The 13,508-nt window shown below is 41.0% G+C and overlaps 1 long non-coding RNA gene across 1 annotated transcript; it reads left to right on the top strand.

Moving 5' to 3' along the window:
* The first annotated feature begins 4,267 nt into the window (after positions 1-4,267).
* LOC309388677 lies at positions 4,268-8,780 on the top strand. Its single transcript, XR_014174827.1, has 4 exons — positions 4,268-4,780; positions 6,804-6,924; positions 8,263-8,339; positions 8,698-8,780. It is a non-coding gene; the product is annotated as an uncharacterized lncRNA (long non-coding RNA).
* Positions 8,781-13,508: the final 4,728 nt, after the last annotated feature.

Here is a 13,508-nt window from a genome sequence, read left to right on the forward strand (position 1 = left end):
AGAAGCATTGTAGGGTTAGAGAAAAGGTTGGGAACCCCTGAATTAGGTTTAAAAATAGTTTCTATCCTTGGGCTGTCAGACTCTTAAACGCAACCACAATCACTCCACGCACACATGGAAACGTATGACTAGTCTTTTTTTATTTTTTATTTTTCCTAATTACTTGCATAGGGATTATTCTTTATACTATTTATGTTATTTGTATTTTTTGTCATGGATTGCACCAGTGATTTCGTTGTATACATGATGTACAATGACAATAAAGGCTATACTATAATTAGGTGATCTGAATCCATGCTAAGACTTCCAGTTTTCCTTCCTTCCTTCCCATCCATAGTTGTCCATGTTCCAAACATCTATTCACAAAAATAATCCTGTGAAAAGAATGGGCTGATAAAGGCTCAAAAGTCATCCAGTACCTCCATTCATGAGGGAAGACTTGAATTTGGGTCTCCTTTTAGTGTCTCAGTTTATCCACTACTACGCTGGATATTGGATTAATGCTTTGGTTCTTTGCTACAGATGAGATCTTCAGCTGCACTTCCATGTAGTTAAGTAAAATACACTGTAATCCAACATGTCTGGAAGATGCCCCTATTGCAGGGGTGTTAAACTGGCGGCCCGCAGGCCAGATGCATCACACACAGGCCACACCCACCCCAACTCTGAAGGAAAAAAAAGTGAAACGTCATAGCAGCAACGTGATGTGTTGAATTTGACACCCATGCCCTATTGGGAGGACGGTACAGTGGGACCTCGGGTCCTGAACGGCTCAGACGCTGAACGATTCGGGTGCCAATTGAAAAATCTGCTAAATGCTTCACTCACATCATAAACACATCCTCAGGTGCAGAATAAATACAGCCGAGGTGATTTTCCCTGCTGCAGCCATTTCCCCTTCCACACCATTTTTTGTGTGTGCACTCATGCACAGTTTGTCTTTGCTTCTGGTCACGACAAAATCAGGTGCCAATCAAAGTCCTGGAACAGATTATGGTCGGCACCCGAGGTCCCACTGTACAATCTATGTTAGTTGGGATCTCAGAACATGAAAAGGTAGAGTTATTACCTGTTTCCATAACCATTCTGCATTTAATAAAGACATAATATGAGAGTCCCAGCATCAGTGATTCTTCTGGCTTTCAGTTCATGGGTTAAGGGCTTCATGAAATTCAATCACAGATTTGCTAGCACAATAACCCTAAGGCACAGAGAGCCATGTTTTGATTGTTAAACACCTTCTCATACAATTCCTTGCAGGATCTTCTGAGCAAAGATCTGTTGCTTAAGGTGGACTAGAACCTGGGTCTCCCATCCTGGTCCAATACTTTAACCCAGTATTTCTCAAATCTCAGTAACTTTAACATGTACAAACTCCAATTCCCATAATTCCCCAGCCAACAACAGAATTCAGAAACATGCTGCCTTAATCATTCATTTCGAAGCATGCTGCTTCCTACCCTGTTCCTTTGAGTGCTTCCCATTTAACTTTTTCTGGGAACTTAAGGAAGTGCCCATTTTCATTACCTTTCTTAAAATGTAGAACAGACTAGAGAACTTCACACAGCAGTGTTTGGGTTTTTAAAAAAGAAAAATGCTTACACATTAAAGGTAAAGGTTCCCCTCACACAGTTGTTCCCGACTCTAGGGGGCAGTGCTCATCTGTTTCAATGCCGAAGAGCCAGAACTGTACGAAGCGCTGTGGTCATGTGGCCAGTATGACTAAATGCCGAAGGCGCACGGAATGCTGTTACTTTCCCATCAAAGGTGGTTCCTATTTTTCTACTTGCATTTTTACGCATCTTATCCACTGAGCCACCACGTCCCTTACGTATTATGGCAACGTTTCGGCGAGGTCCCACTCGCTATCTTCAGGCTGGTGTTTTCGGCTTCATGCCTGTGCGAGTAAAGCGTGGTTGGAGCTGCCGTCTCTATAAATCTTGGTGGGGGTATGTGGAGTGCTGGCTTTGTTGCTGTAAGTGGGTTGATTGGCTGTGTAGTTGCATCCTGATTGATAGATTGAGTTGATGTTTGTAGATTGGTCGGCTGTTTCATATCATCCTGTGTGTCTGAGGTGCTGGCTCTGTGTCCGTTGTTCTTTTGTGTTGTAACGACCTGGGTGGTGGGTGGGGCTCGTTTGTTGACTAGGGCTGGTTTCCAGATGTCTGGTAGGCAGGAGGTATCGTCACATTTATTCATGTTGTGGAGGTGTTTTTTTATTTCGACAATTCACTATGGAAATAGAAGCAAACAACCAACTTCCCTCTCTGGATGTTCTACTCTACAAAAAACCCAATGGTTCCCTAGGACACACCATCTACCGGAAAAAAACACACACCAACTGCTACTTAAATGCACAATCCCATCACCACCCTGCACAGATCAACTCTGTAGCCAAGACCCTCATCTCCAGAACCAAACGCCTAGCCGACAAAGACCACCTGAAAACTGAATTACACACTCTCACAAAAGTGACTCCAACGGATTCCAAAGAAAAACAATTACCAACCTAATCCAAAAGGAGATACCCCCCAAGAACCGAGACACAGAACAGGCAATGGCATCGCGCTCCTCCCTTACATCAAAAGCACCACGGATAAAATCAGCAAAATTCTTCACAAGCACAATATCAAGACAGCCTTCAGCACTGACCAAAAAATAGCCAACATCTTAAGAAACCCCAAAGACAGATCCAGCTAGAAAACCAAGGGGGTCTACGAAATACCATGCAAAATCTGCCCTGCCACATACATTGGACAAACTAATAGGAGAATTCATGCACGCATCGCAGAACGCAAGAACGCAGTCAGAAAAAAAGAAAAAACTTCCTCCCTTTTCTAGCACCTTAAAGCAACAGGACATGAAATTGATTTTGAAGTAACCAAATTAATCTCCAAAACTGAACACTTCAACAAGAGAATAATTATGGAAGCCATAGAAATAGAAAAACACCCCACAACATGAATAAATGTGACGATACCTCCTGCCTACCAGACATCTGGAAACCAGCCCTAGTCAACAAACGAGTCCCACCCACCATCCAGGTCGTTACAACACAAAAAAAAAACAACGAACACACAGCCAGCACCTCAGCATGATACAAAACAGCCGACCAATCTACAAACATCATCTACCAATCAGGATGCAACTACACAGCCAATCAACCCACTTACAGACAAAGCAAGCTCTCCACACACCCCCACCAAGATTTATAGAGATACGGCAGCTCCGACCATACTTTACTCGCACAAGCACGAAGCCAATAACACCAGCCTGAAGATGGCGAGTGGGACCTCGCCGAAACGTTGCAAAGACAATCTCAATCTTACACGGGAAAAGACCCAAATACAACAAGACCAGCATACCTACACCAGGGAAAATCTACGAATATGTATGTATGTATATATGTTGTATATGATGTATATATGTATGTATATATATTTGTGTGTGTGTATATAGACACACACACATACACACACATATATATACATACACACACATATACACATTATCTATATGTAATATATTAATATATTATAATAGTATTATTGTAAGTATTATAAAATTTTACTTTTTTATAAATACTTTGGTATGCAGTAGCAGGATTGTGATTGCTCTGACAAGTAAACAAGATTTACACTGGTCTCACAGCGCATTAAACTTATTGCCCTGTGCAAAAACAATAGGATAACCCTCCCAATAAAGGATACGGTAACCCATAAAGTCTGTGTTCCTCACTAAAGGTATGTTTATATTGAACTTCGATAAATATTCTTGAATAAGCGAACGCGATTGAGCTTTCTACTCGTTTTATGCAGAACAAATCCTCACGTATTTGCCCCGTTTTATCTAAAGGTGTTTGCGCGTTTGCCTTCGGAATAAAGGATAATCGCCCGTTGCCATTCTAACGATTCCCACCAGTGCATGATTAAACCGCGTAGTATTGCGTAACTTCAGCGCCTACAAACCAAAGTGGCAAAGCTAAAGCGCTGCTCTAAAATGTAAATCCTCAAGTGTGATTTGTCCCCGCCCACACCACCACCTGCCAGCTACCTCTCAAAGAAAAGAGCAGAAGTATCAACATACAGCAGGGGCTTTGAAAAACCACATTTCCCAAAATGCCTTGGACAGACATGCGCACCAAACTGCTCTAGCGTATATATAAGGACGCGACGCAGACGCACGCGTTCTTTTGGGAGTCTTCCTCAAAGGTAAGGAGACGGGTTACTTGTGGACGATGGAAACTGGGCAATCCACCGCCATCTGCCACGTTCTTCGTTGTTCGCGGGAATTTTCGCTTGTCTCGCCGATTTGGCATCTCTCCTTTTCTTTTTTTTCTCCCTAAATTTTCCCGGCTTGCTTTCCTTTAAGATGATGCAGAATGTATTTAGGAGTCTTCCCCCTAGCTCCTTCTTTCACGGCACTCTTCTTCCCAGGATGCGATCTTAAGCGCTTGAAGGTTCAATTTGGTGCTCATGATGACTTAAGACTTTTTTCCCCATCAGAGCGGAAGTGTTGAATTTTGCTGTTAGCCAGAATTTGTCTGATTGCACCAATTGTACCGTGAGGGGAGTAAGAAGGGGGCTGGCTGGGAATGACAACACTTTGCTTTTGTTAGGATGTGGAATAATATTTTTCTATCTTGGGATCTTTTTGTGTTTCAGGCAAGAGAAGAATTCAATGGAAGAATGTATGGCGGAAGCTCTTGCAAAACTCTCCAAGTTGAAAGCTGTGCAGTCACCTGAAGTTGTGTGGCGTACATTTGTTTGAAAGTTAAAATGTGAGTTTCTGGTGCCTATTATTTTTAATTGGGTGAAGAAACATGTTACCACCTTATAACTGAAGGTTGAATGATCCGCATAGGAGTTCTTAGCTCCCAGCCACTGCCTGTACTAGTCCCTGCAGTTCTGTTGGTAAAGCTGTCTGAGGGATTTTGGGGAATTGAAGTCCACGCATCTTAGACGTTTCCAAGATTGTGAAACACTGATGTGAAGGAGTGGCTTTAAATGTTCATTCAGTGGGTGGATGGCACGGAGGCCTGCTCTGCCAAGCTTATAGGTATGCTTTTAAGCAGCACCACAAAGCAAAGATTGTATACATTTTCTATTGACGCAGAAAGCTGTCCCTGCTTTTATTATCTCCTTTTGTAAATCCCGATGTTAACCAATTAAAGTTGGATTACGTTGCATGTTCGTTAAAAGCTTATTCTTGTAAGCAGTTTTTCAAAAGTACTTTATAACATTTGTTAATTTTTACATTTTGGGTTGCGGAAATTTCTAAGGAATTCTTTTCAAAAGCTGTCTGGAAAATACAATGCATTGGTGGATAACCATTTTAATTAAAAAATTTAAGCTATCTGTAAATTGTTCCTCGCCTGTCATTTTTTTAGACTAGAATGAGCTGGAAGGGGACCTTGGAGGTCTTCTAGTCCACCCCCCCTGCTCAAGCAGGAGAACCTATATCAGCGATGGCGAACCTTTTTTGGCTCGCATGCCACAAGTGGGGGGAGCGCAAGGGGGTCGTGTGCGGGCGTGCCGCACCCATAATGCAATGTGCGACACCCCCCCACCCCATTTTTACATGCTTTTTTCGCCCTCCCCAGGGTCCAGAGGCTTTATAGGAGCCTGGGGAGGGCGAAAAGAGCCTCCCCCGCCTTCCCTGACGCCTTCGGAGCGCTTAAAACGACCCTCCGAGCAAACCGGAAGTCACTTCCGTTTTGTGACTTCCGGTTTGCTCGGAGGGTCGTTTTAAGCGCTCCGAAGGCGTCAGGGAAGCCTCCGGACGGTCCCTGAAGCCTCCGGGGGGGGGGGCGGAGGAGGCTCTTTTCGCCCTCCCCAGGCTCCTATAAAGCCTCTGGACCCTGGGGAGGGCGAAAAATGGCTTTTAAAAAGGTGAACTCAGCTGGCCAGCGCATGCATGCGTGCTGGCCAGCTGACAGGGCAGCGCCTCGCGTGCCCTGACAAATGGTTCCACGTGCCACTTGTGGCACGCATGCCATAGGTTTGCCATCCCGGACCTATATCATTTCAAATAAGTGACTAGACTCTTTGAAACATCCAATGATGGTGTGCCCATGATTTCTGAAGGCAAGCTATTCCACTGGTTAATGGTCCTTACCGTTAGGAATTTTCTCCTTAATTCCAGGTAATAATAATAATAATAATAATAATAATAATAATAATAATAATAATAATAATAATATTTAATGCTTCTAGACCGCCCCCTCTCCCGCAAGGGACTCGGGGCGGTGTACAGTTCATACAAAATATAACAGGATACAATAAAATTAAATTAAATATGTACAGTTGACAATTGACATGGAGGAGGTTAAAATGTAGTTAAAAGAACTGTACAAAGCAGATATAAAATAAATTCAAACCCCTAAAAACAAATACAGTAAATTAAAAAGCCCCTAAAATAACCAGATATAATACACTTGCCAGGAGGGACAGTTGAATTATGCCAGGTTGCTTCTCTAATTAGTTTTCAACCATTGTTTCTTGTCCTGCCCCCTGGTGCTTTGGTGAATAATTTCTTTGTGAAGTCTAGATTAGCAAATAGGGGGGAAACTTTGAAATGAGGAAATTACAGTTATGGTCACAAATACCCTGGGAATTCTCCCTTCTCTAATGTACCTTTAGAGCTGATGTGTATGATGACTAAAGCTTTTTTCCCCATCAGATCGATACTGTTGATCTTACTGTATTAGCCAGTCTTTGTCTGATACATCAGCTGGGGTTCCTGCTTATTCTCCAGACAGACCAGCCTATAATGTAACTGATGGGTCTTCTGTGTCATTTTAGGATTCCAATGAATCAATGAAGAAATAGCAGAATTCTTGCACCAGATCGATGAAAAAGAGGAGTCATGTACATCTAAGACAAATTGAGCTGGTTGTTCCAAGCACATCCAGTAAATGTAGAGGTAAAAATGTTTTTATGTTAAGTTATTACATTTACTTATTAAAAGTAATCTCAGTATCCTGTTCCCTAAATAGAACATTTAGAAAGACTCTGAAATGTTTTATTTCTCTCCTGGGCAATGCTGTTCTGACCGGTGGTTTTCAAGACAATTTAGTTCTAGAACAACTTTCAAACCAGAATGGTTGTGTTGAGCTGGTCCTAGAGGAAATAGCATTTTGGAGTTCTTTGGAATCAAATGCTTTGCATCTCCCTATATAATGACTTCATTGGAGACTGTGCCAAAGAATATCCTGGAGCAAATTCTGCCTCTCCCAAGACCTCACGGGAGTACGCAACTTTACAGATAAAGACTGTAAAATGAAGAAGTAGCAGTATATGAATTGTCTGGTCAACCTTGTTTTAATGATTTTGGGAAGGCTACATGACTTTTTTGCAGTTAAAGAATGGGAGGTATTAAAAGCCTCAAACTGAAGTCAAATTCTTAAAAACACTCAAATGGATCAATGCCCTTTGAGAAAATGTGGGTGGAAAGAACTTGGAAATTCTAGTTGAGATTGATGAAATCTGTTCATGAAGCTGGCTCAGGTGCATACATTGGTTGCAAATTGACTGAAAAGGCAGTTCCTAGGAAATTATTATTTCTTTAGTTCTCTCTGCTGAGAACTGTGTCAGTGAATGGAGAAGGATACAAGCCATAGTTTTGGTTGTGGCTTGTTTGAACTGCCCATGGTTTTGGCAATATCATGTATTCCAGATGCTTGGGCTTTTACTCATTAACTCCAGTCAGTATGGGCAGTATTTGGGAAATTTTCCACTCCTGATTTAAGCTGCTTAGAATTTGTGTAACCTTGCATCTGGTAGAGGAACCATTGGGCAGTCTTGAAAATAAAGTTTTCATTTACTCATAAGAAAAAGAGCAAGAATGAGCCTGGGGCTCATATTGTGCTAAACTTGGTGCAGTGTAGCATGTAAATTATCCTCAATTATAAAATGAATTGTGCTACTTTGACTAAGAGCTTGACTCCACTGCCAGATTTGTATAGTTTTTACTGCCACAGAACTTAGTCAGACTGTAATTGAAAGAATCAAAAGATAATAGCTATTCTGTGCGATTGTCTCCTATCAAGCGTGCTTGAAAGTCTTTACTCTTAAGGGACTGCAAAGCATGTTGCTCAGTGGTACATGATGACTATATCTTTTTTCCCCATCATATCGATGATGCTGATCAAGCATGTGTTCTAGCCAAATAGCCTGATTCCACTGATGTCTAAGTCTTAATGTTGCACTTTTTATATGTAAAGCGAGAAGCAAATCTTAATTCATGTGTCTTATTTTTCAGGCGAGCAGCGGTTGGCCTGAAGCACTGGTGGTGAAAGAAGCTGCATCACGTTTTTCTGGAATTGCTGGTCCAGAAAGGTTTGTTTTACTTAGCATACAAATGTGTGCATTCATACTTTTATAGAATTACGTTGGAACAATATATATTATATCTTCAAAGTATGTATGTATGATGGGCTGCCATATCTCATTTGATACAAATAATGGTGCTTTTTTTCTTACTGGTCCATAATAAATCAACTAGCGCTGCACATAACCTAGGTTGACATATTTTGCTAAACCATCTTGTACTATCCTTTGTTTATCTTGATCTGTGAATAAACCAGTAGAACAAGCCATGCATATGGGAACTGACTTAAGTTGTTGGTGGAAAGTGTTTGTATTCATTTCTGCTACCTTAAACTCATTCTGAACATTTTTCCCTTTTTTTTAACAGATTCTCGACTGACATGTGATGTTAACAAGAGCTGTTGATTGGAAATTAATTTGATGCTCAATAAATACATCATTTGCACTATAGCAACATTAAACTGTTAAGTCTTCAATGGAGAACAAACTCAAAAGTGTTTCTTTTTCAGCTGAGGAAGGCTCTTGATTCATACTGGCCCCATATGAGCAAGGGCTGAGGTTGTTTGTTGGGATAGTTAACAAAGGGTGTATCTTGGTAGGACAGTTTGTACTGTAGTATGCCTATGGTAGGACATCAAGTAGCCGAACTGTGGAACAATTGAGTAAAAGTAGGTTGATATTGGGGTGACTCAGTGGCTAAGACGCTGAGCTTGTCAATCAGAAAGTTCGGTGGTTTGACTCACTAGCACCGTGTAATGGAGTGAGCTCCTGTTACTTGTCCCAACTTCTGCCAACCTGGCAGAAGTTCGAAAACATGTAAAAATGCAAGTAGAAAAATAGGGACCACCTTTGGTGGCAAGGTAACAGCGTTCAATGCACATTTGGCATTTAGTCATGCCGGCAACATGACCACAGAGACTTCGGACAACGCTGGCTCTTCGGCTTTGAAACATGAGCACCGAACGACTGAGAGGAACCTTTACCTTTAGGTTGATATTTAAGCTATAGTCCCACATTTCTTAAATTTGTTAGATTATCTTTTTCATTTCTCAAGACACCATACATAGTGCTTTCTCACATTTTACCCCACGGTGCACTTTTGCTGAGAGTAGATGTCGTAACCAGCCCTCCGGGTATGAGGATGATTGGAGCTTAATTGCCATTTACGTTCACAAAGAAGCTGACAAAATAAGATCTGGTATGTTTTTACATATTTGCAGCTAATGCAATCAGTGGATAATAGCAGCTCTGAACCTCTTGGGTATCGGGCTGGTTCTGTGGAGAGTTTTTTCCACAGACTGGAGGAGACATAGTTCCATGTGCTGTCTGCATCCTGCGGATGGGGCTTCACTTGTTTGTGTGCCCTGGTGTTTGTCCATGGACTGGGTGTTGGGGACTCCTGGATTACAAGATGAGCCAGGCATTGTATTGAGTGTTAAATGCATTCTTAGTGTGGTAGCTTTAGTGAATGCAGTTAAATACATGCTTAGCAAAGCAGCAAACTTTCTACAATTCTAAAACAGCTGTATAATGATGGTTAACAGTATTATTAGCTTTCCCTTTATACAGTTTAAATTTTATACCCTGCCTTTTGATGGGAAGATTGCCCTCGCACATATGTGCTAGTCATAGGGGGCAGTGCTCATCTCCGTTTCAAAGCTGAAGAGCCAGCGCTGTGGTCATGTGGCCGGCATGACTAAACGCCAAAGTCGCACGGAACGCTGTTACCTTCCCACCAAAGGTGGTTCCTATTTTTTCTACTTGCATTTTTACATGTTTCGAACTGCTAGGTTGTCAAGCTAGGACAAGTAACACAGCTCACTCCATTATGCAGCGCTAGGGATTCGAACTGCCGACCTTTCTGATCGACAAGGTCAGCTTCTTAGCCACTGTGTCTCCTTGGGGAGGACTTAAAAGTGGTTTAATAATTTTGTACAGTATACAAAAACCTACTGTGTAACAACACAATTTTTAATTTTCAATTACTACAGAGACATCAATTTTTTGGTCTTCCTAGGATACAGGTCATAAATACCCAGTTGTCTTCTGTCTCTTGGCTATTGGCTCCCTTATGCTTTGCAAATCCAGGGATCCTTTTCAAAAGAAAATACTGTTACCATTTCTGGTGGGTTTTTATTTCTTCAAGCGGGCTTTCTGGAGTTCAGAAGAATTAGACTTCTGGCCCAGAAAATTTCTTTTACTGCACATTTCCATCCCACTTCATATACCTTTGGAAAAGTTTTGATACCAGGTTAGACAGCTGAAGTGCTTCCTTCTCTGTCTGATGCTGATGTTCACAGTTAACTTTATTGCTTTCAAAATTATCATCTTTCTTATAAGTAGGTGTTATTTAAATGTATTCTAGAAAATTTAGCTCTCCATAAGATTTCACCCCTCCTCTTAAGATAGGTCAAGATTAATTTGACATCTACATAAGTGGTTAAAGCTCACCTAAGATTATACTTCTCAGCAATTTTTAAAATGTGTATACTTCCAGGTCTCAGAATTCCAGCACACTGGCTGGGATTTGAAGTTAAAAAAGTCATTTTTCCTTAGAAAAGGCAGGATTTAGAGATAATTTATGACTTTGAAAATACCTGAAAATTTTTTGAGCCTGCCTTTCGCCAAATTTGCTTAATTACTGTGTGATTCACATAACAGCCATGGCAACAACAAAAAAGTAAAATTGGGTGTGACTCACTGCCTTGCTTAGCAACAGAAATTCTTGACTACCTATAAACGCACCTCTACTCTTACGTGTGTACTTGGGGCATGTGATGTTGCTGTTTGTTTAGATGTGGGTACAAAGTAAATGATTCATGCATGCAGTTACTTTGCAGGGAACATTTTTAAACAACTACATTCACCAGGATCTATTTAAATAGATTTAGTTACATAAGTATGTACCTCAGACAAAGTTCAGTGGAGTTGCTTTTCTGTGGCTTCAGCTTAAAAAAAAACTGAATTCAAAAGCAGATTTGCATCTTCGCTTGATACTGCTCCAATGTCAAATATGCAATTAAGACAAATCTCAAAGACTAACCCTGGTTTTTAGATTTTTGTTTTGGCTTTGCATTTTGTGTTAAGACTTCAGAGGGTGCTGTTTGCCCACTTTTTGCTCAGATGCAAAGAGTATTTACATCAAACACAGTTCACTATTTCACATGCATTTTGCTTTTCATTTGAACGGGAGACATAATTGGTTTATCAATAACATTTTTATCTTTTTACTTTCTATTAATGGGAAGGGACACCCATTTACTGCAAGTCCTTTAAATTGCAGAGTGAAAGCTATTTTAGGTTCCAATGGATAATTCAAAGCTATTCCATCTCTGGAAAATTTTTCTTTACACAATCAGTGAACAGCATTCTTAAGGAAGAGCAAAGCCACTGACAAACTTGACTTGCAGTGACATGATGCAGGTGTTTTATGTGTTGTGACATTTTTGACAAGAATGGTGGAGTCTGGATCTGTAAATTGTCCCTTTTTCCAAAATATGCCTGGTTTAGAAAGCCACCAAAAATGCTGTTTTTTGCTGGTTTTCTCTATTGACATCCACATGAACACATGGGTTCACTTAATGACCACAGCATTCAGTAAATGACATGATGATATAGGAAACTTGGGCTGAGATAGTGGCAATCTTTGAACCCACCAAACATCTATCCAACTTCAGGAATAACTCTTCCCATTATAGTATAATTTTGTTTTCCTTGGGTCTCCTCATCATCTCTCCAAAGTCCACTTTTATGCTTTTAATGCCTTTTAGGTGGAAAATGGAATTAGAAAAGTCATGAGAACACACATGAAAGTTCTGCCGGCACAGGGATTCTGGGAGTTGAAGTCCACAAATCATTAGTGGGCTTAGTTCCCCATTTCTATTCTAGGGAGTCAGGTCATTTAGCAAATTGTAGCCTCCTCCCTCATTCCATAGTAATTTTTATGTCATCTTATAAATTGTTATTACTGAAATCTAAAGTGAACAGATTTCCCCTGGGTGAATTTCTTTGCTATGCTCACCATAGTTAAAATAACTAAGCCATTCAAATTTCTTGGCAGTAGAACATTTATAAAGAGCTAAATAAAGGGTGGGGGGGGGGGGTAGGATTTCTGAGTATGTGACAAAAAGCACATTTCTCAAGTGTTTTTAATTGTGCGAGATTTCCTGCATTTGTTAGCATTTTTTAAAATGTCCTGCCCATTTCCGTTCTTGTTGCTATTTTTCTGAACCTCTCCTTAGTGCACCTTTCCTACAAAGGGTGGTGGTGATCAAATTAAATAAGTTTGCTAAAGTTGTATAGTATCATTAATTTATATGCACACAAAGATACACGCACACAGGTCTGTGTATATATATGTATATGTAATCACCTTTGAAGTCAATATTGATCGCTGGTGACTTCCTGGATAACTCCCTGCAGTTTTCTTAGCAAGATTTCCGGAGAGGTTTTCCCTTGCCTCCTTCCTATGGCTGAGAGAAAGTGACTGGCCCAAGGTCATCCAGCTGGCTTTTGCTTCAGGTGGAATTGGAATTCCTGATTTCGTACCTGATCCCTTAACAACAATATCAAACAATTTCTCCATCATCATCTTGTTAGTTGTGAAGTCGTATCTAACCCATTGCAACCCCATGGACAATGTTCCTTCAGGCCTTCCTGTCCTCTACCATGCCCTGGAGCCCATTTAAGTTCACGCCGATGGCTTTGGTGACTCCATCCAGCCACCTCATTCTCTGTCGTTCCCTTCTTTTGCCCTCAATCTTTCCCAGCATTAGGCTCTTCTCCAGAAAGTCCTTCCTTCTCATTAGGTGGCCAAAGTATTAGAGTTTCATCTTCAGGATCAGCCTTCTAAAGAGCAGTTAGGGTTGATCTCCACTAGGACTAACCTGTTTGATCGCCTTCCAATCCAAGGGACTCGCAGGAGTCTTCTCCAGCACCATAGTTCAAAGGCCTCAATTCTTTGGCGCTCAGCCCCTTATGGTCCAACTTTCACAGCCATACATTGCAACTGGGAAAACCATAGCCCATAGTTCTCTCCATAATCTCTCCATAGTTGCCCTATATTACATTGTGTTATTTTCCTGATCATCATAAGGCAGAGGAGGTGACCTGGACTCTGGAGCACCATGTTTTTAAGGGGCTATACAGAATTTGCTGCAGTCTACATAGTCAGATAAC

The sequence above is a fragment of the Natrix helvetica genome, assembly GCF_964273705.1.
Source record: "Natrix helvetica genome assembly, chromosome: 3".
NCBI lineage: Eukaryota > Metazoa > Chordata > Lepidosauria > Squamata > Natricidae > Natrix > Natrix helvetica.